Consider the following 23,432-nt stretch of genomic DNA (forward strand, 5'->3'; position numbering starts at 1 on the left):
CATTACACCTGTGCTAGATTGTTACATAAAAGGGAGATTGGTTAGGAAAGGTCTAGTGGATGGAGGTGCACAAATTTGCATCATGAGAGAGGGACTCATGCAAAAACTAGGCATGCACATCCATGAGACACCTGAAATTAAGGTCAAGATGGAAAACAATAGCAAGGCTAGGTGCATAGGCATTTGTAAAAATGTTTTTGTGGAGGCCTTTGGCATTAAGAAGGTAGTGGATTTCTATGTCATGTCTACCAAAGGAAATGGTTACCCATTTATCCTAGGGAGACCATGGCTAATGAAAATGCGAGCTTTGCAGGATTGGGAGAGTGGAAAGCTAATTTGCAGGAATGACAATCATAAGAAGGTTGTCTTTGACATGAAGGAGCAACACCAAGAGGAGCTCCATGAAGAATCATCTCAAAGTGAGACGGAAGAAGGTTGGACCGATAACACTTCAGAAGAAGAAAGTAGCGGCAGCATTATTGAAGAGGAGTCTTCCATCGAAGTCATGGGGGTAAGGTTTAAGCCAACCAACCAAGAGACCTCTTGTCAAGGTTTGGAGGAGGTAGGTTCCCAAGAGAACCAAAAAGTGGAAGATGAAAGAATGCTAGAAGGTATGCTATCTACAACACTTACAAAGGATGAAAGAGAGGAGTTCAAATGTGTGCTAAGAAAATTTCCTAGGCTTTTTGCTAAAGACTACACCGATGTGCGTGGAGTAGATGCTGTTCAACACAAAATTGAGTTGAAGACAGAGGCCACACATAAGGCTTAGAAGCTACAAAGGCTAGGAGTCATCAAGGAGCAGGCTTTACTCAAGGAGGTAAGAAAGCTTCTAGCAGCAGGTTTCATTTATCGAGTGGAGAATTCAGAGTGGGTCTCTCCCATTGTTGTCACTCCTAAGAAAAATGGAAAGTGGAGGGTGTGTGTGGCTTACCGTCCACTCAATGAGGCAACAAAAAGAGATCACTTTCCCCTCCCATTTCAGGATGAGATACTAAATGAGGTAGCTGGTCATGAGAAGTACACTGTGTGTGATGGCTACTTAGGCTACTTTCAAATAGGTATCGCATTGGAAGATCAATTGAAAACAACCTTTATCACTCCTTGGGGTTGTTATGCTTTTAGAGTCATGCCATTTGGTCTGACAAATGCTCCTGCAACATTCCAACGTTTCATGAACATGGTGTTTCAAGCATTCTTTGGAAAGTCAATTAGGGTGTTCATTGATTATTTTTGCATTTATAGCTCAAAATCATTGCATCTACAAAGGGTAGAAGAAGGTTTAAAGAAGCTCTATGACATGGGAGGTCAACTCAACCCCGACAAGTGCCACATAGGTGAGGATGAAGTGATCTTGCTCGGTCACAAGGTTTCCTATAAAGGCATTGAGGTGGATCCTTCAAAGTCAAAGGCTCTTATTGAGCTCCCATCACCGAAGAGTCTTAAGGAGGTCATCTCTTTCATTCAGAAGGTGAAGTATATGTCACGCTTCATTCACTTAGCCTCGGAGTTGCTTCATCCTTTGCAAAAGTTGACACAACAAGTAGAATTTGCATGGTCTGATGAGCTTGAAGAGTATTTTTGTAACATTAAAGTCATTTTGTCAGAGCTACCAACACTCATGCTTCCTTGTTGGGAGTACACATTCTTTGTTAGCTCTAGTGTTGGAAGGGAAACAATTGGTGCTGTGTTGCTACAACAAGATCCCCACAGTACAAGGATGCGACCCATCTACTTTGCTAGTAGGGTCATGAATGCTTCGGAGAGAGACTACACGGAAGCAGAACTCATGATGCTTTCTCTCATGTTTGCGGTGAGAAAGTTTAGATCCTACCTGCTACCAAAACCTTTTGTAATTCTCACTGCAGAAAATTTATTCCCTTGGGTGTCATCTCAAATGAATCTTAGTACTAGGATCTCAAAGTGGATTATGGAGTTGCAAGAGTTCCAATACTCTTTCAAGGTAGAAGATAGTGTGCGTGCACAATTGGTATGGATTCTCACTTATAGGTTACATGAGAAGGAAATTAAGGTGCCTCAAGTAAAGACCCTACCATTGCCACCACCAAAAAGTATTCCCAATGCTTTTACCTTGTTCTTTGATGGAGCTTTTTGACGAGCCACATGGAAAGCAGGGGGAGGGCTAGTGTTGCTCAACCCAAGTGGAGAGGTGGTCATGAAAGAGAAGGTCAATCTACTAGGTTCAACTAGCAACAATGAAGCAGAATACGACACACTACTACATGGTTTGAAGATGTGCATTGGCCAAGGGATAAAACGTCTCATGGTAAAGGGAGATGCACTTCTCATTGTTAAACAGATTTTAGGCATTTGAGCATGCAAGAATGAAATCTTAAGGACAAAAGTTCATGCCATTCGTAGGATGTTTAATCAGTTTGAAGAAGTGCAGCTATATCATATTCCGAGGAAACAAAATGAAGATGCCGATTTACTTGCACAACAAGCAGTTACATGTGTTGAGAGAGAAGTGCAGGTCATCATGGTGGCAGCAGCTGTCAAGCAACCGAGATACCAGGGATTGGAGTCATTGGCTCCCATTATTGGCTACATTTTGGAGGGTGAGTTTCCACAAGACTTCACGAAGGCTCAGAAGAGGAGACTCATGAAGAATTAAGGCAAGTTTCTATCTCTTCCTAGAAGGCTCCCTCTATCAAAGAGGGAAGGATCAAGTGTGAAGAAGAGTACCAACTATCGAGGAAATTCCAGCCATTCTAAAAGGTTTGCATGAAGAGGCATGTGGTGGTCATTTTGCCCAAGAATCAACTGTGAAGAAGATTTTGCTTGCGGGGTATGTTTGGCCAAGCTTGCATGTGGATGTTCAACATTGGTGTAAAAGCTGTCACAATTGTCAGATAAATGGAAATAGAAGGTTGGTGCATGGCCCGAGGAAAATAGTTCTTGCAAATGGACCCTTTGAAAAGTGGGGCATTGATGCTATGGGTCCTCTGCCTAGGACAAAAAATGGTGGACTCTACATTCTAGTGGCTGTAGACTATATGACTAGGTGGGTGGAAGCTCAAAGTGTGGCAAGAGTGAATGAGAGGACAGTTAGCAAGTTTGTGTACAATCACATTTGTTGCAGATTTGGCACACCTTTGGAGATTTTTTCTGATAATGATCCAGGGTTTAGGAAGGGCTTGCTCACAGAAGTTTGTGAAGAGCTTCACATTCTACATCGTCATAGCACACCATACTATCCACAGTCAAATGGTTTGGTGGAGAAGGCTAATGGTGTCATTGCAGGAATCATTAGAAAGATGGTGCAAAACAAGACAAAATTATGGGATGACTTCTTGGATGGTGCCTTGTGGGCATATCGAACCACATATAGGGAAGCCACGGAGTTCACACCATTTCACTTGGTCTATGGTCAAGAGGCTTTGCAGCCTATCGCGCTCAACATTCCAACAATGCGACTTCATGGAAAAGGAGCACAAGATGATCAAGAGGTATGGATGGATCGACTTCTTACGTTAGTGGAGCTTGAGTGGAAAAGAGAAGCAGCATACGAGTGCTACAAGAGGAAAGCCACACAAGAGAAAGAAACGCACGACAAGAAACTGAAGGACAAAGGCATCAAGGAAGGAGAGCTTGTGCTAAGGTATGACAATCGACTTGACAATCGTTTTGATGCCAAGTTTGAAACTAGATGGCAAGGGCCATACATAGTCAAGAAGGCTTTCGATTCTAATTACTATCAGCTTATGGACTTGAATGGTAAAGAGCACTCCAGGAAGGTAAACGGGTATCGCTTGAAGCCCTATTTGAGTCGCCTTCTACCAAAGGATCTACCAAAGATCTGTCCAAAGGCCGATGTCTCATGTAAGTATTGTTACATGAAGCATGAGTGTAACTCCAGCCAAAATTCTGAGGGGCCAAACAATGAAGATCTCGTCGAGGACTCTGACGCACTCTCTTTGGAAAAGATGCTCTATGATGGTACATGAATATACCATCATCCTGGGGGAAGGGCTAATAATAGCCGTTTTTCAGCTCTCCATAATTGCCATACTAAGTTACTCCACCCTACCAAATTCACCCAAACGCTATGGCTATCCCTACCATTTCACTGTACATAGGCGTGTGTGAGTTAGGGGGCTTTTCCCATATCTTCTTAAAAACCCTCAGCTAGCTAGTCACTGGGCTAGTTGAGCCAAAAAAAAAAAGTATATTATGGCCTCTTTGTGTGTAAATATTTCACTGTATATATGGCCTAAATATAGGGATTTTTTATAATTATTTTGGTATTTTATTTAAATATTTATACTTAGGTGTGTGTTTTATTAAACCTATGTACACCTTCTTTCATCCTCTTACACCATAATTATATTTTTTGCCAATATGTACATACTCTAACCTCATATTTTTTCTTTATACAAATCACTCCCACATTTTCACCCTCACCCTCGTGAAAACAAAAAAATGATTTCTACTCATTGGTCACGTTTATTATATTATTTACTTGCATACCTTTTCCTCTTTCACCCAAAATAATTCAAAGAGGGACCATATCATATGATTCCAATATCTTTCCATATCCATAACTCCTCCATATTTTTATTATTATTTTTACTCATTATTCTAAATCCATGTGCTCATTGAGCTAAAGTTCATGAATAGTCCATACACTAGTCCCACCATGTATATATTTCTTTATTCACCAATAATCCTCCTCCATGCATGTCTCAAGGGAAATTTGGATGCTTTGTAGTATGATATGACAAAGGAGGGGCTCACTCTTGGATGCATTGTACAAATTCAACAAAGGAGGGGGCCACTGAAGACTTTTTGTGAAGAAAAAACAGGTCTTTTGGTGGGATTTTTAATATCCATCTCCACTCCGAATTTGGAGCAATGATCAAAAGAGAAAATGTATCCCACGCTCTTAATAATCACCTCAAATTGTTTCATGATTTTTGGAGCTACCAGCGGTGAGATATGATTTTTTGAGTGGACCCCAATCTGCCCACTTTTCTCACAAGTAGCCCATAGTCTTCTCTCACCTCTTTCCACACTTCTACACACACACACATTCCTCTTAATCCGTCACTCAAACCTACACCTTCAATGGTTTCCCTCACCTTCTTCACCATTAACCTCCCCACTTACTTCCATAGCTCTCATATGAGCTCCACATGTACATACACCATCTCTATGCCTCTCTCTATTATCTCCAAAGTACAATTACATCTTAACCCTTATATATATACATAAATTCAGCATGTGTACCATGCTTAACCTCTGCAAATCAAGAGATCTCATCAACGGAATTACCATTTTCATCACGATAATCAACTTTGGCGGCGGTGGCATAAAGAAGGGAAGACGAAGAAGAAGATCGATAGTCATTTTGAGAACCTACACAAGTAAGTCCAAAACCTCTTTGAGCTTCACCATCACAAGGATTTGCTCACTTCATTCAACCATCTTACTTCAACCATCCACCTCATCCTACCCATTGTAAATGTAACATTAACTTTCTAGTGATTACTAACGACTAACATACTAACACAAAATAGCATTGACCTAACCATAAAAGACACCTCACCTCAAGACATGTGTATAGTAACTCTCTCTCTCTCTCTCTCTCTCTCTCTCTCTCTCTCTCTCTCTCTCTCTCGTTACTTACTTTCACCTTATCTACCATCAATAATGCTCTCTTTTGAGCCCAAACCCATGACTCAAGCAGACAAATAAGGCCCGCAATGTTTTGATATTCAAAAAATCATAATCCTGATTTGTTAGCTTGTAAATTAGGATTTCCAATAATCTTTATGAGGGGTCTCCAACCTATAAATAGGCCCCTCTCCTTCTTGTAAAACAACCTCCAACATCTCACATAGCACCCCAACACTATATGCGTGAGGAGAGACTTAGGTGTAGCAACCACTTGTGAGCTTCACTCTTGGTGTGAGAGAAGCCTTCAAGCTACACATTGCAAGTGAGAGAGTGTGAGTTCCACAAATCTCAAAACCACTATTGTATATGCTCCTTCATCATCAATAAATTGAGGTTTGGTGCATCAAAGACGTGATTCGACGTTCAAATCTTCATCCTTCCATTTGTGCAATACGGTTTGGTGAATTCAAGGTGACTCGTGTATTTTGAGTTTTTATCAGTTGATCTTGATTTTAGAAAGTGTTTTAGTGTGTTTTTCATTGCTAGTTTTTTATCCATTGTAAGAGGGTATTGTGGTGAGAGGTCTCCCACACCCTAAGACAGTGTGTGTTTGTTTTGGCAATGTTTAGCAATCACTAAGCATTGAGTGAGTTTTGTACAAGTTCTGCGATAGCATCATAACGAACCATCTCCATTTGCAAGTCACAAATAAGGTATTACGCAAGATCCTTTACTCTCTCTCTTCCCTTTGCTCTAGCTCTCTCTTGTCCATTTTGTGTGTGTCTTGGTGTGAGGTTTCTTGTGTGTGTTGTGTGGTGCATCTTCTTGGTTGCACCAAAATCTCTCTTGCGTTCTAGTTCGCATACCATAACTAGGTGGTGCCCCTATCTTGTTTGGGTTTGGCTGTGGGTTTGTTGTTGTGTTGTGCTTGTGGTTGCCCCAGCCCCAATTGAGCAGCACGGGAGCCTTGAGGGGTGTTTAGAGGTCGCCTCTCTTGTTGCCCGCCCTGGACCTCCTCAACGACTACTTCAAACTAGATAAATTCATGGCATGCCTGCATCCTAAAGTAAGGGAGAAAGTGGATTTTGAGAGCCCAGAAAACTATAATGGTGCAGTGGCCATCGCAAAGACAAAAAGCAGGAAAATCAAAAAGAAGATTGAACAAGGCGTGTCGGGTTTTGAAGCGGTGGTCCAACCTCAGGGTGGTCAAAGGGATGTTGTTCATGATGAAAACCAGGCAAATTGAGGTGTAGCCGTTGTGCCATAAAATTGGGTGCAAACCGTGCAGGATTTGTCTGAGAAAATGCAAAAATTGCGGCTAAGCGTGATGGATAGAAGTCAACCCAGAGGAGCAAGGGGCAGGGCAAGGCCACTGCTTGGCCGGTGTTACAATTGCGGTGAAGAAGGACACTATGCGCCAAATTGCCCTCATCCGCTGAGAGACAGAGGCGGTATTTATCCACTGTTTGGCAGAGGTAGAGGTCAAGCACAACTCAATGGCCCAAGAGAGCAGGTGGTCGAGAATCAGGTGTAGCCAGCTCCTCAGGATGGTGGTGAAGTCCCTAGGGTGAATATCATCGGAGTGGATAGGCAGGATGTTTAAGTTTTGGCCAACAAAAGAGCAAGGAGGGAAAGAGAGACAAAAGCCGAGCGGGAGACGAGGGCCCGTAAAGGTAAAGAGAAATTGTACAAAGGCAAGGAGCAGCCGCAAACTAGCAAGAAGAGGAGGCGTCGCAAAATCAAGCAAGCAGACTTTAAGCTAGGGTGCGTCTACCCCGAATATGACTTGGTAAGCGATGTCCAAAATCAAAAGGCTAACATTACCTTTGGTCAATTGTTGGATTTAAATCCCAAGCTACGAAGACAGTGGTCTACAAGTGTCAGCACGAGGCTGCCAAAGGCCAAGGGGAATGTGCATGGAATACAAAACATGGCATTGAGAGTGGGTAACCCGACGGATGTCCTTCCTCTAGTGGATGCGGTCATTGAAAAGAGGATTCAGGTTCAGGCCTATATAGATGGTGGAGCACAAGTTTGCATCATGAAGGAAGCTACAATGAAGGAAACAGGGGTCAAAGCAGTAGCTAAATCAAATGTACGCATGAGGATGGCTAACCATATCAAAGCCAGGTGTTTGGGTGTGGCTCAAGACGTAAGAGTGAAAGTGATGGGCATTGAGTGACTGATCGATTTCTTTGTGATGAAAGCGGGTGACAATGCTTATCCAATCATATTGGGTAGTCCATGTCTACTTGCAATAGGGGCTAAGCAGGATTGGGGGAGTAGAGTGTTCACCTTGCCTGACAAGGAAAAAGGGAGATAGGTGGTGCTTGATTTAAAGACCAAAGAGATCCGTTTTCACCGTGTGGCAGAAAAAGACAAAAATGATACTACAAGCTATGAATATGAGACAGACAGCCTATGATGAGGGCTACACAGATACTGAGGAAGAGGAAAGTGAGGATGATGTGCTAAAGATAGATGCCGACTTGTTTGGGTTCACTGTTGAAGGCTCCCATGTAAAAGGAGAGGTGCAACCACAGGTTGTGGCATAGGTGTGGAGGAGGTAATTGATATGCTAAGAAAAGATTTGACCAAGGAAGAGAGAGAAGGCTATGTTGAGTTGTGTGCCTCTTTTTCATATTTATTTGCGACGAAGTACGAGGATCTACGAGGAGCAAAGGGTGCAGAGCACAAGATAGTTCTTAAAGAAGGGTGCAAACCAAGAGCACAGAAGCTAAGGAGGTTAGGGGAGATTCAGAGAAGAGGCTCTTTGGCAGGAGATTAACCAGTTGTTGGCTGCGGGTATCATATACCCCGTGAAGGAGTCGGAGTGGGGTTCTCTAGTGGTTATCACCCCTAAGAAGAATGGAAAATGGTGGGTGTGTGTCGATTACAAGCCATTGAATGCGGAAACCAAGAGAAACCACTACCTGCTGCCGTTCCAAGATAAAATCTTAAATCAGGTGGCCGGTCATGAGAGGTACTCTATTATGGATGGATTTTCACGGTACTTTCAAATAGGAATTTCTCTTGAAGATCAGCTGAAGATGACATTTATCTCTCCATGGGGGTGCTTTGCCTATCGTCGCAGGATGCCGTTTGGTTTAGTGAATGCCTACGCCACCTTCCAAGACTGGATGAATAGGGTGTTTGGTCCCTACTTAGGCAGATTCATTAGGGTTTTCATGGATGATATTGGGTGCTATAGCTCAAGGGCGGATCATTTGTCAAAGCTCCGGGTATGTTTTCAAAGGCTAGACGAAGAAGGGGGTGAATTAAACCCTAAGAAGTGCAAGCTAGCACAACCTTGAGCACAGTTGCTAGGTCATGTGGTGTCACAAAATGGAATTGAAGCAGATCCGGAGAAGGTCAAGGTGCTAGTCTTAATGGAGCCTCCCTCTAGTGCGCAAGGCTTGGCGTCCTTTGTACATAAGCTAAAGTACTTGTCGCGTTTCTTTTGGATGCTATCATAGTATGTGTATCCTCTCCAAAAGAGGGCTCAACAGGTGCATGGTTTTGGATGGGATGAAGATGCTCAAGAAGCTTTTGGCAGAGTGAAAGAAATTTTGTGTTAGCTGCCAGCTGTGTGCCCTCCAAGCCAAGAGGATGATCTCTATGTGTCAATAACGGTAGGTACCGTGGCTATTGGGGCGGTGTTACTACAGAAAGTAGGAAGGAGCTATAAGCCTATCTACTTTGAAAGCAGGGTGATAAGTCCTGGAGAGGCGGCTTACATTGAAGCGGAGCAGTGGGTCATGGCATTGGTTTTTGCTTGTAGAAATTTCAAAGTGCACCTTATTGTGCGTAGTGTTAACGGCTAACAATCTGATTCTTGAAGTGGTGTTACACTTAAAGCCAGGAAAGCGGATCATGAAGTGGGTGATAGAGTTGCAGGAATTTGAGTTTGAGTTCAAAATTGACCACACAACTCGGTCCCATTTGGCAGACATTTTGGTCAGCAAAGCAGTGGATTTGCCAATTTATCCAAGAGTAGTACGAGATGAAGCCAAAGAGGAGCCCGACCTGATTGGAGCCTTTACCATGTGGTTTGATGGTGCATATAGGAGGGTGATAAAGAAAGCTGGTGGAAGTGTGGTGATACACGATCCACACGGCAAGGTAATCTTCTCAAAAGCCTATGATTTGGAGGATGTTCATACCAACAATGAAGCAAAATATCTCACTCTCCATCTAGGTTTGAAACAATGCGTGAAGTTTGGCATTTCCAGGTTGGTGGTCAAAGGTGATGCGTTATTGGTCATCAAGCAACTGCTAGGCCAATGGCAGGTAAAACGAGATTCCTTAAAGCATTGCTTCTTTTCCATCAAGAAGTTGTTGAAGTTCTTTAAAGAAATCCAGTTCAAGCATGTGAAGAGAGAGCACAACCAAGAGGCAGACCAACTAGCAAGCAGTAAGGTGCAGGTACATATTGCAGGTATATATGTGGCCCCGGCCACATACACAGGTAGGGAGTCATTGAAGGAGGTGGAAGATTTCTTGGATACAGGGCAGTGTCCCCAAGGTTTGTCTAAACTGCAAAGGAGGAGGATAGTTTAGAAATCATGCAAATTTACACTAGTAGGTGAAGACCTAATGACTTACGGCAGAGACGGGGTGCTAAGGAGAGTGCTCTATAAAGAAGAGATTAACTTGGTGTTGGAGCAATGTCATGAGGAGAGCGGACACCAGGGGAAAGTTCAAGTGCTGTTTCGAGTGTTGAGAGCGGGTTTTTGGTGGCCTTCAATAGTGAAGGATGTGCACTATTGGTGCAAGACCTGCCATGAATGTCAGAATACAGGAGAGAGGCGTTTGACAACTGAGTCACAGGGAGCGATTATTGCTCAAAATGCTTTCGAAAAATGGGGTTTAGATGCCATCGGTCCACTCCCTAAGTCTACAAGTGGTAAGAAGTATTTCGTGGTTGCCATCGACTACCTCACAAGGTGGGTCAAGGCCAAAGCTGTGAAGGAAGTAAATGCACAAGTTGTGGCCCACTTTGTTTTCGATAACATTTTTTGCCGTTTCGGAGTGCCGTGGGTACTCATTTCTAATAGAGGGCAAGGATTCAGAAGCAAGCTTATGCAGGCATTGGTGGAAAAACTAAATATTCAGCATCGGTTTTCTTCGCCTTATCATCCCCAATGCAATGGTTTGGTGGAGAGTGCCAATGGATAAATCATCAAAAGCTCACGAAGTATGTATATAAGCAGGAGATAGAATGGGAGATCAATCTAGAAAAGTGTCTATGGGCCTACAGGACGTCCTACAAAGTGGCGACCAACTTTACTCCATTTGAGTTGGTTTATGGTAAGGAGGCAGTGCTGCAAGTGCATGCACAACTGGGTGCTTTAAAAGGTATGTGGCGCATCAATGCCACTCCACAAGCTATCTTACAAGATAGGATTGTCGGCCTTGAGGCATTGCAGATGGATAGAGAGGCAGCAGCAGACTACTACGTAAAGCAGCGGGAAAGGAGAATGGCCAAAGTCAATGAGGGTCTGCCAGAGAAAAAGATAGAAGAAGGGGACCTAATAATGAAGTATGAGAGCTACTTGGACTTCACCTTCCAGAAGAAGTTCAAAAAGAAATGGACGGGTCCGTACAAAGTACAAAAGGCCTTTTTAAATGGGACCTATCAGCTGGTGAGAGCCAATTGTAAGCTTCTTAGGCACAGGGTAAATGGTGTACGGCTCAAGCTCTACTTTGATAGGGGAGTGGTGCCCGATGTACATTAAATGGTGACCACGGGGGTTGGGCAACCCACTTGAAGAGACTCAAGAATAACAAACATATAGTTCGGTACATATGTACATATTTTACATATTGTACATATGGTGGTGTGTTTTTCAGCGTGCTTGAGTGTTTGCAGAGTGTTGCAAGTTTCAAGTTCAATAAAGCTACTTTTGGTTGAACATGAATGTTCAACAGGGGGGTAGGCAATGATGGTGCAGCCAAAGTTGGTCCGCGCTATAAAGTGTGTTATGCAATGCAAAGGGTGCTAACAGGTGCATGGTAGAGGGCTAAAGCCAGTGTGGGAGACCTCAGCAGGACAGTGGCAACGAAAATGCATGCTTAAAGTGTTTTTTTAGGCCAGGGGGCCTTCGAAGTGGGCTGATTGGGACTGCAAGTCAAAGTTTTCGATATGCGTGGAATGGGCCCCAAAATATGGTGTTCAAGATGCTCTAGAAGCTCGTCCAGACGGCTCGTCAAACAGGGCTTCGGTGTGAAAGTTATGATTGTTCGAAGTTAGAAGGCTTCGCAGGTCCCGACGGACAGGGCAGGTACAGACAGGTGGCGAAAGTTATGATTGTCCGAAGTTAGAAGGCTTCGCAGGTCCCTACGGATAGGGCAAGTACAGACAGGTGGCGAAAACTGGGATCATCGGATACACGCATAAAGCTCAAGCTGTGGAGCATGCCGGTCTTTTCGGTCCGCCATTCAGAGCTCAAGCGGGCAAGTTATGGCCTGTGGAGTATTTACAGGGGGTCGGATACGCGCTCACCGAGCCACGATGATAGGCCTGCTAATAGGGACTTTTTTTGGAGTGGCCAAGGTTTTGGGGAAAACATACGATGTGGGAAATCAACCGGAGTCCGAGTCGCAGTGATCAATGTTGTGGACACACGATCGTGACAAAGGCGTGACAAATCCGAGATGGCAGGGCTGAACGAAAACCTGATGAGGATGTGTGGTCTTGAGCACTGATGGCATGCGAAAGGGAGGCTTGGTGATTAAAATCTTTGATTGCAACTCGAAAATGGAAAAAGGTGACCCTCAAAAGTTAAGAGGAAAAAAATAGAGGAGAAGTAAGAGAAAGGAAAAAGAAGCCTCAAAGGGGCAGTGGAGCCAGGCGCTACTGCCCAAAAAAAGAAATTTTCTTTTTTTCTTTCTTGGCCTTGAAAAATCTAAGAGGGGAAAAGGAGGAGAAGGGCGGCCATTTTCGGGAAGGGAAAAAAAAAAGCTTTTCTTGAACTTGGGGAAGGAAGAGGAATTGGAGGAAGGAGAAGGTGCGCGTGCGCTCGGCGATCGAAGGCGGTATGTAAGGGGTGGTCCGTGAGGCGGCCTGAAAGAGGGAGCACCTTGCGGAGAAGGCGGCAAGCAAGGGGAATTGAGAAGAAGAAAAGAAGGAGGTTTCGGGCGCTCGATGACCGAAGCGGGCATGCCAAAGGTGGAGCATCATCTGTGAAGCGACTCGTAGCCTGACGAGTGCTCTGCAGTAAAGAGAGCCAGCGAGGGCTACCAAAAGAAGGAGCCGCTATACGAGCGAAGCCAATGAGGGATTTTTTGGCGAGGTGTGTATCGGTGGAGTCGAGCTTCGAGGGATGTGTGTGCCCCTCTGTATGAAGCGGCGGTGGCCATGATGCAACATAGAGCATGGTTCATGAATCTTGTACAGGGTGTTTTTTTTCATTGAAGGAAAGCTGTCATTTCCGTTTTTGGCATCATCTCTCCCCCTTTCCCCCCGGTCTCCAGGGTGTGTGGTGTCGGTGTGTGTGAGCGTGTGTGCCCCTCGGGCCCCCTGTGTGTGTGAGAGAGAAAGAGAGAGAGGTCTTGAGTTGTCGAAGGGCTGGAAGCGGGCAACATCGGTGTGGTAGGTATCTGAGGATTGTGCAGAGCGTGTGTGTGTTGGGCGAAGTGCAGGCGATGCCCTGCTAGTGTGAATCGTCCTTTTTGAAGGTGTTTTCGAGAGGACAGGGGTGTTGCGAATACCCTGAGTTATATAGAGGCAGTTGCGTGTGTGTCAGGTGTGTTCCCCATTCCCCCTCTCCAACGTGGCTGCAGGTTGTAACCCTGTTAGTAAACCACCTTACCGTATGAGTTACTCAGAGGCTGCTGAGATGGAACGTCAGCTTGCTGACTACCTTAGCAGAGGGTTTATACAGCCTATTTCTTCACCATGGGCTTCGCCTATACTTTTGGTGAAGAAAAAGGACGGCAGTATGCGCATGTGCGTAGACTAGCGGGTCTTAAATGCGGTTACAGTTAAGAACAAATACCCATTGCCAAGGGTCGATGAGTTATTTGATAAGCTAACTCATAAACGAATTTTTTAAAAATCGACTTGAGGTCAGGATATCACCAAGTCCGTATTCGGCTTGCTGATATACCTAAGACTGCATTCCGAACATGGTTTGGACATTACGAGTTTTTGGTGATGCCCTTTGGGTTAACCAATGCGCCTGCGACATTCATGACACTTATGGATAGTGTCTTGAAACCATATTTGGGCAAATTTTTCATTGTGTTCCTCAATGACATTCTAATTTATAGTGCTTTTGAAGAAGAGCACTTACAACATCTCAGGCAGGTGTTTGAGTTGTTACGTGCAAACAAGTTATATGCCAAGGAATCTAAATGTGATTTTCTCAAGGAAGAAATTCATTATTTAGGGCATGTCATTTCAGCTAATGGCCTATACATGGATCAATCCAAAGTGGATACCATTCGGAAATGGCCACCTCCTAAAAATCTAGAAGAATTATAGATCTTTTTAGGCTTCGCAGGTTTTTACCGAAGGTTTGTTAAAAACTATGCTCACCTTGCTGTACCTATGACGGACCAACTAAAAGGCAAAGGTAAGGCTTTTCAGTGGGGTTCCGCTGAATAGTAGAGTTTTGAAACACTCAGAGATGCATTAGCTACAGCTCCTATACTGGCTATTGTAGATCCTTTGAAACCATTCGTTTTGGAAACGGATGCCAGTGACCATGCTATTGGAGCAGTCCTGTTACAAGACGAACGGCCAATTGCATTTGAAAGTAAGAAGCTGGATGCTGCTCAGCAGAATTATTATGCTTATGAACGTGAACTCTATGCAATAGTATTTGCCTTAAAGACATGGCGTCACTATTTGTATGGTGCTCAGTTCGAGATTGTGTTTGAACATGAAAGCATCAAATGGTTTACACAACAAACAGATTTAAAGGGTCGAAAATCCAGGTGGGCCGAGATCCTTCAGGAATATGACGCCAAGCTAAGTTATCGCAAAGGCCGATACAATATAGTGGCAGACGCTCTCAGTCGAATTCCAGAGATCACTTCGCTCTTGTTCACGAAACTTCGTAGTGAATTTTTAGCATCTCTCAAGGGAAAATATGAGCAAGATGAAACATATTCCAAAGTGTGGAGCCATGTTCAAAAGAGGGATCCTTCTCACTCCAATGCAGGTAGTGTACAATTAACCTCCACACCTAGTTCTCCTTTATCAAGTGATGAACTACAGCGATGGAAGCATTTTACCATCGACAATGGGTACCTACTTCACAAGGGGAGAGTTCGTGTACCAACGGACACAGACATTCGGCGCCAAATTCTTTATGAATGTCATGATAGTCCAAGTGCAGGGCACCCGGGGATTAGAAAAACTTATTCTCTTGTATGATGACAGTTTTACTGGCCAGGTTTACATGGCTTTGTTCAAGATTATGTCTTGCATTGCCAAAAATGTCAAGTTAACAAAGCAGAGCGTCTGAAAGCAGGAGGACTCTTACATGCTTTGGAAATTCCCAATGGAAAATGGGAAAGTATCTCCATGGATTTTATAGTAGGTTTACCAACCACTATACGAGGTCATGACTCAGTATGGGTGGTCGTAGACAGGTTGACTAAACTATGTAATTTTATTCCGACCAAATCAACGGTTAAGACACCAGAACTAGCAAGATTATTTGTGGAGAATCTATACAAATTTTCTGGGTTGCCAAGTAATATTGTTAGGGACCGTGACCCAAAGTTTATTAGCCACTTCTGGAGAGGTGTATTTAAACGATTGGGTACCCAACTCAACCTCAGTACAACTGACCATCCAGAAACAGATGGTCAAACAGAATGGTTTAACTAGGTGCTAGAGGATATGCTAAGAGCATACGTTAGCAAAAAACAGACAAATTGGGAAGAGTACTTACCTATTCTCGAGTTTTCGTACAACAATTCTAAGCATGTCACAACAGGCTTCAGTCCTTTCATGCTCCTGTACGGGTTTCAACCTAGGTCACCCGTTACGGTGGGGTTGGCAATCTAAAAACTCCAATACGTTAAGGATTTTCTCCAAGACCACATGGATATGCTGAAACTTCCTCGTCGGAACGTCCGACAAGCACAAGATCGGTATAAGAAACACGCTGATGAGAAACGTCAGCAAGTTACCTTTGAAGAAGGGGAGGACATATTTTTACGAGTGCCAGAACATTCAGAAAGTCTAAAAACTGGACCAACACCTAAATTATCTCCCCGATATTGTGGGCCTTTTAAAATACTCAAGCGAGTTGGTGATCGTGCCTACAAACTACTACTACCATCACACTCTCACATTCATCTGGTGTTTCATGTAAGCCGTCTACGAAAGCGGTTACATGGGGAGGACAACGTCATTGATCAATAGGTTTTGGTCGATTACATTGAACCTCCTACGTTACCGCATGAACCTGAATGCGTTATGGACTATCATAAGTTGCGTACACGCCATCACATTGTAGAGAAATTTGCGGTCTTGCTAGGAAAGCATCGGGCTTATAGCTGTGAGAGTTTGTGAGAGAACTCAACAAAAACTATATGAAGGAGTTAAACCATAGATGCCATGAAGACTAGGGTTTGGAAAGAAGTGCAATCAAAGAAGACTCACTCTTTCTCTCTTGCACTCACACACACAAAGAAAGAACACAAAAGGGAATATCAAAACAATACGAAAATGAAAACATAAAGGCTATGGTCATATCTTATCATGGGTAATATGAAAGGGTTAATAGATGAGTTAATGGCATTCAATCTTGACTGACCAAATAGGCTACGAATTGTTCATTGGAATTGTAGCTTTGTGCTTACCGTAGTATATATATTTTGTCTAGTGATTGGGATTAATTGTGTGTACAAATCCTCTTGGTTCATAGCAAGATAACTACACTTACATCAAAAGAAAAATTATACTCTATGAGAGGTAGTATGATGGGATCCGGTGATAGCATTATTTCATTGAGCCTTTCTGGGCCAAAGAGAAACACTATACGTTGTTTAAAGTGTATTTTACGGCTAATCCATACGTTAATTCTAATAGATTTACAGAGTGAAAGCGATAGAAATTATCATCATGTGGGTTATTCATCTAGGATAGTATGTGAGAAATGTAGATATGAGAGAAGTGAAGAGATGAGAAGTTTCCCTCCCAAGCCCTATTCTTGCCCGTAGGCAATAAGGATACTGCGAGGAGAGATGTACCTGTAGCAAAGAGAACCTAAAATTTGTAGAGAGGATGAATTACTAAGAGTGAGAGAGATAGATTTGGTTAAGGAGATAATATTAGATATATATATATATATATATGTTGTATTAGAGATGAAAAAGAAAACAACAAGAAATCAAGAAAACATCAATGTAGAACACATCTTACTTGACAAACCCTTTGGCACCATTATTGATGGAGAGAGAAGAAGAGGGGAGAACTCCACTTTGATTGATACGCCAAGTGCAAGACCTTCTTTGATTAGAGTTGATCTTCCAAGGATAGCGTACAAGAATGGCTAGTCTTCCTCTAGGAGAAAGTGCAGGCTTGGACTTATGTTAATGGCTAAGTACAATTAGGCATTACTACTCACTCCCTCAAGAATTCCTCTCATCAATGGCTTGAATGCTTGAGTTTATTTTCAAGGAAGAAGAGGTCCCCTTTTATAGGTGAAGGAAACCCCCAAGGTTTTACACAAGAAGAGAGGAGCCAGTGTGAATAGGAATTGGAAAAGTTGGAAATGAGTTGTCCCTGCATGATGTGCGCAGACCGGGGTCCATTATTTTGATCATATCTCCTCAACCGTGGCTCCAAATAAAAAAGTAAAAATATGGGCAGAAACTTCAGCTCATTAGCTATGGTTTTCATTTTAAAATCATTTTCCAATTCGGATTGGAACCTTGTGTAAAAAATTCATCAAAATAAGATCCATTTCTGGCAGCAAAAGTCTTCTCGTGGTCCCCTTAGCCTAGACTTTCATTTAATTCCAAAGGACACCTCATGCCATATGAAAGCATGACATTGCTCCTTGACAAAGTTTTGTAATCATTCTTGCAATAATGCATTAAAATAAGTGTATCTTTGAAATCATGCCACCTAGTGTCCCACTAGGATTTGATTCCCTCCTAGTAGCTATTTAAAAAGAAATATAAGAAAAGTATAAAAAATACATAGAATATATATATATTGGAGTTTACCCTAGATATAGGATCTAGCTAGGGTGTGAGATGATAATAAGATAGTAGAAATAAAGAATCAATGCTTTTTGCCCCAACTTAAAGAGGCGGAGCTATTGAGCTTTTCCCATAGTATTTTCTGATGGTAAAGTAAGAATAGATTACCCTTGAGAAAAATAATAGGATGAGATAGAAGTCTTATTATTATACCTCAATATGCATATGTACATTATAGGAAAGATAATTATGTATCTAAAAAGTTAGAAGATAGATATTGTAGCATGCGTTCCCACTATATACGTGTCACAGCACGACATCCACCCCCTCTAAACCTGCACATCCTCCGGTATGTGCCACATTATGTCTTTGTAAGATCAGCCCTCTTGTACATCTTCCTTGCTTTCTTCTTCACTGGATGATTCCAAATCTTCATCTTCACTTTGATCTTTACGTGTGGTTTGCTCTTCTTCCTTATCAACATCTTCTGGATCATTGTCTCCTCTTCTCTTAAACATTTTGATCCTTTTTCCTGCAATGGGAATCTTTACTTCTGCACCATCTAGTTCAGACAAGCTGTAAGAAGCATTTTCATGCACATGCATTACAACGTACGGTCCAAACCATCTTTTTGAAAACTTACGCATGACTGCGTGCTGGTTATCAAGGCTACTATCATACACCAAAACCCAGTCACCTTTGTCAATTGCTTTTCTCCTGAGTTGATGTCGCTTATCAAAGTAGTCCTTGTTTTTCAACCTTGCATTTTTGAGTCGTTCTTTTGCAGCTTCAATGTCTCCAGGTCTTCTCTCTAGTTGCCTTATACGCAGTGCAAGGAGATCTTCCCTGCTAAGCCCCTCTTGCCAAGGTAGTACATTCCATGTGGGAATTGTATCTTCAATCGGCATCACTGGCTTTTGAGCATACATTAGCTCCGCAGGCATGTAGCCAGTTACTGAGCTATGTGTTGTACGATCAGCCCATAAAGCATATGGTAACAATTTTGGCCACTCACCAACTCTTCCTTCGCAAGCCTTGGCCAAATCTTTGATGATAGGAGGATGCCCTCTTTCACTCTTTCCATTGCCTTGAGGGTTGTAAGCTGTAGTAAGAGAAAGCTTGATTCCTAATCTAGAAAAGAACTCCCTTTCTTCTTCGGCATCCAGTTCACCTCTATCTGCAGTGATTTTTCCCACACAACCATAACGGCAAATCACCTCATCAAGAAGGAATTTGCACACAGCTTCTGTGGTTTTAGCTCTTAATGCTCTTCCTTCAACTTGGTTAGTTAGGTCCTCTCGTGCAAGAACCAAGTATCTCATCTGCCAGAGTCGTAGAGGCATTGTGACTAGATCCACAACCCATTTATAGTGCATGGCTAGTGGATATGTAGGGTGCAATCCATCACGATGTCGGACATTTGAATACATTTGACAAGTTACACATGACTCTACAAATTGAGATACATCTTTATACATACCCTTCCACCAGTATTTTTATTTCAACTTGGAGAAGGTTGCCCACACACCCCTGTGTCCAGCCCATAGACTCTCATGAAACTCTTGCATGAGCTTTACTTGAGTCTCTTTTTTACATATAACCCGTTGTGTTGTAGCACCCTTTTGTTTAGGATGCTTCCACAAGTAACCATCCCTCAAAAAGTACCCATATGCTTTCCTGCGTATCCTCTTGAATTCTTGTTCAGACCAATCATCCTATTTTGTTAGAGTACTCAAGTAGCTTCCAAAAGAAAGCCAATCACCTTCATAAAGATATTTCAAGAACAATTCAAGTGAATTATTCATGCAGACATTGTTACCTTTTACATGAGAGATAGAATAGAACTTTGTACCTACATCATCTCCCTCATCAATTATTTGTGACTCATCTTCATACCTTGCCCTTGATAGCATATCTGCCACTGTATTGTCTTTACCTGCAATGTGCTTAAACTCGAGATTTAAGGACTTAATGTAGGCAATCCAACGCAACATAGCAATGTCTGGAGTTGAGCAGCTTGTAATCATCCCAAGAAGTGGTAGACAATCTGTTTCTACAACCACACATGCACCAATTAGGTACTCTTTCCCACTTTTCAAGGCTGTAACCATACCCCATAACTCTCTCTTTATCTGTGGATAGTTTCTTTGGTGAGCACTTAGCACCTTTTCTCCAAATTTTACCACATACCTATGTCCTTCTTTGTCATCTTTCCCTATTGCCCATCCAATCCCTGTAGGACTGGTGTCTACTGTCACAATTACTAGCCTTTGACACTCATAGTCTACCTTTCTCAAAGTTGTTGCTGACTGGAGTAACTCCTTTAGCTTTTTCATGGATTTTACATGTGCTTCTGTCCATTTAAACTTTTGATTCTTTCTAAGCAGCTGATAAAGAAGATCAGCTACATGTGCATAATGTGGAATCCAAATAACATAGAAGACACATGTTCCTAGAAACCTTCTAATCTCAGTGATGCTAGTGCACGTTTCTTTCATTCTTTGGATGGCATCTACCTTTGTTGGACAAGGTTTCCTACCATATGGCCCGCACATGTGCCCCACAATAAGCACTTCATTGACACCAAACATAGACTTTTTCCCTGACAATGTAAGATTCACTTCTTCCGACCTAGACAAAATTTTATCACAATCATTTATGTGATTTACCACAAACTTGAGACATCCCTTGAGATCCAAAGCTTCATCTTTGTCACTTTCTTCACATCCTTTGATAAGAAAATCATCAATGAAAGTCATTGTGATTTGAGGAATAAAGTCACGTAAGACCTTCTTCCTCCCATTCATCATATGTGCAACCGAGTTGGTTGCTCCCTGTGGCAAGGTACACATCCTTACCAAACCCAAAGGTGTCCTCATGGTTGTCAAGTCTTTGCTTTCGATTGCAAACTGAAATTGATCATACCCTGAGTAGAGATCCCCCATTGAGTAGATTTCCCTCCCTGCAAATGCCTCTGCAAACTCATCCACAATTGGACCTGTACCTACATTTCTAATTGTCACCTTGTTCACTGGTTGCATATCTTGGATGAAGCGTAGAGAACCATTTTTCTTCGGAACTGTGAACCACCTGTTTGAGTATGGAGCACAAGAAGGCTCCAAGATTCCCATTTTGATTTTCTCATTCAGTAGCTCTACTAACTTTGGCAAATGAGCCTTTGGAACCGGAATAGGCTGCAGATTCCAAGGCACATGAGGTATTGTGAAAATTACCATAGGAGCTACAATAGAAGGATCAACACATCCTATCTCATGTGGCTCAAATGAAAAAGCCTTACCATGCTTTGAAAGCATTTCTTTGAAGCACTTTGCCTCCTCCTGTGTTAGAAACTCCTTGCGACCAATCTGCAAGTCTTGGAAAGACTCCTTTGTGAAGGTATGCCCAATCTTTTTAGGATTCCTCAAACTTGGTTGTAAAGAAGCCTGCTCAATCTCTTCCCTGTTGTTGGGTGGTAAGGGTGAAGCTACTGGTTTCACCTTCTTTGCTACACTCTTGTATTTAGTTTCAACATGGACTTCTGAGCCAACTGTTTGGCTTTCTTTAAAGGCTTCTATTACTTTATACATTTCCATAGAGCAAACTTCCACAACTTCATTTTCAAGATGCAATTAGGCCCCATTATAGCATCAAGCTCACCCATAGTATCTACAAAAGAAACTTGTTCACACAAACCCAAAACATTTTCAGTAGGCTCTAGCAACCCACTCTTTTTCATGCCTATTGGTACATTATGCACATATTGCCTCTCACATCTCTTCAAATCTTCAAGTTTTGTAAAACATACTGATCCATTCTTTGTTACCAAGGAGCTCGTTGAAAACGCTTCACCTATTTTTGGATCAGGCGAGACCCTTTTTCTTTCTGTACCACTGCAATCCCGCTTTACAATGGTACTTGGCCAAAACCCATCATTTCTCTATGATCATGAAACTCTTTGCTCACCTTTGGTAGAGGATATTCTTTGAGGTTGTCACAATTTCTTTCATGGTTCACACAAACTGTGAGAAATTGGACAACTCGCTTACCATCTTTGCTACGTATCCTAGCATATGCTGAACCATCATCCATTACCTTTGTTTCCATTCGAACACCCACAATGTAGGGCTGTCCAAGGATGAGATGATATGAAGATGTATCCTGTACAAAGAAGTTTTGGTCAATCTTTACATCACCTATTGTTACCTTCACACCTGGACATACTGCATACAATTCATCGGATGAATTGTTTGACACTTTTACCATCCAGCCATGATCTGTGTCCATCGGCCATTTGCACTTGTTGTAGAGACTCTTTGACATTATGTTTATTTCTGAACCATGGTCAATCAAGGCAACAAATAGCTCTTCAAGATCACCTACCTTGACCAAAGTTTCTATAGTAGCCCTTGCCCAATGACTTCGTGAATAGTAACTCCTAGGAATATCTTCAAATTCTTCATCATCATTTGAGAAATGCACTTGCTTCACTCTCCCACTAGATTGGTAGCATCCTACCACAGCTCCATCATTCTCCTTATTTTGCAGTTGCATCCCTTGTGTCTTTGAGGTTTCCCCTTCAGCCTGTGGACGAGAAACTTCAGCAAGGGTTTGCCTCTTCCTCTTGATGATGTCAATGATCTCCTCATGGAATTCACGCTTTGCAATGCCAAGAACTTCTCCCATAGTAAACTCAATCTTGCTATTCAAGATCCTTTCCTCCAAGACTTTCTTTAAATCTGTAGCAACCTCAATATCAGATTGTAGTTTATAAGTTGGGCCTTTTGTCATACCTTTTGTTGGCTCTTTCTTCTTTCCTGTTGTAGTCTCCTCCATGAGTACTTCAGGTGGAGATGCTCCTTGTGTTGAGGGTGTTTGAGAAGGCATTGAGTTGCTTCTTCCCCCACCTCTAGAAGCTCTTTTTGATGGTCCTTCATCAACATTCTCACGTCTGCGCTTCTCTTGTACAATTGCCTCATTTTGTTGGCATTTTGTAATGTAGGCATGCACTGACAATGAGTCCATTGGATCATTCCATCCTATTTCTAGATGTATGCAATCACCTGCTTCATGTAGAATCTATTTTGTAAGCTTTCTCTTTTTAGCTAATTGCATGACATTTGGCCAAATTTGACCATGATGGTCACTCATCTCTTCATCACAAAAATGTTCAATTTTTACTCCAAAAGTAGTTGCCTCAACTGAAGAGGTGGCATGCTTAGTTGCCATATCTTCAACTAAGGTTTGCATTCCCCCCTTCCCAAAGTTAGTTCTCAAGGGTAGACGTGTCTCTCTTAAGTGGATTTTACCATCCTTAAAAAAGAAAACATCTTTTGACAAAGCATCACTAAAATCATCACAATCCCTTCTTACATGGTATGTACTATCACACCAAATACATCTATTAACAAACCCTTCTTTGGGCTGTTGTCTTTGCCTAGGAAGTGGCCCTAATGGTTGGCCTTTTTCTTCAAGCTTTGCAAACTTCACCTTCAAGTCACGCATTCCCTTCACAAGATCATCTAGCATGGACTCATCAAACTTAGGAGCGATAAAAGTAGGCTTTACCATTTTGTTAGAAGTTGAGGTGGAAGGACTTGTAGTGTTTACTACCATCTTGTCCC

This window comes from Adiantum capillus-veneris, chromosome 8 (genome assembly GCF_014529385.1).
Source record: "Adiantum capillus-veneris isolate H3 chromosome 8, ASM1452938v2, whole genome shotgun sequence".
NCBI lineage: Eukaryota > Viridiplantae > Streptophyta > Polypodiopsida > Polypodiales > Pteridaceae > Adiantum > Adiantum capillus-veneris.